Source organism: Pteropus vampyrus, unplaced genomic scaffold (genome assembly GCF_000151845.1).
Source record: "Pteropus vampyrus isolate Shadow unplaced genomic scaffold, Pvam_2.0 Scaffold59, whole genome shotgun sequence".
In the NCBI taxonomy this organism is placed as follows: Eukaryota; Metazoa; Chordata; class Mammalia; order Chiroptera; family Pteropodidae; genus Pteropus; species Pteropus vampyrus.
Window position 1 is genome coordinate 5,391,481 of NW_011888840.1, and position 438 is coordinate 5,391,918.

The following is a 438-nucleotide window of genomic DNA, read 5'->3' on the forward strand; positions in this document are numbered from 1 at the left end:
TCAGAATTATCACCCAGGTGACCGGCTGGTTTCAGTTTGTCTGAGATTTTCCGTCTTTTGACACTGAAAGTCTCCCGTCCCAGGAACCTCCTCAGCCCCAGCGAACTGAGACAGTCCCTCCAAATTTCCACGTTTCACTGAATTTCTACAGTGTGTCAGACACTAGACTGAGTTCTTGATGCTCAATATTTGACTTATCCATGCCAGAATATGTGAGGTAGGTATGATTATTTCCACTTTACAAAATGAGGAAACCCAGCTTGAGTGATCATGTAACTTGCCCCGAGTCACACAGCCGACCTGGGCTGGACCCGGGACTCAGGTGTTTTCAGTGTAGCACCCAGCTCCGCCTCCCAACACACCCAGAACATTCTCGTGAAGAGGAGGGGCCAATTGCTTTTAAACTAGATTATTTTATGATCGGCCAGTCATAACAGC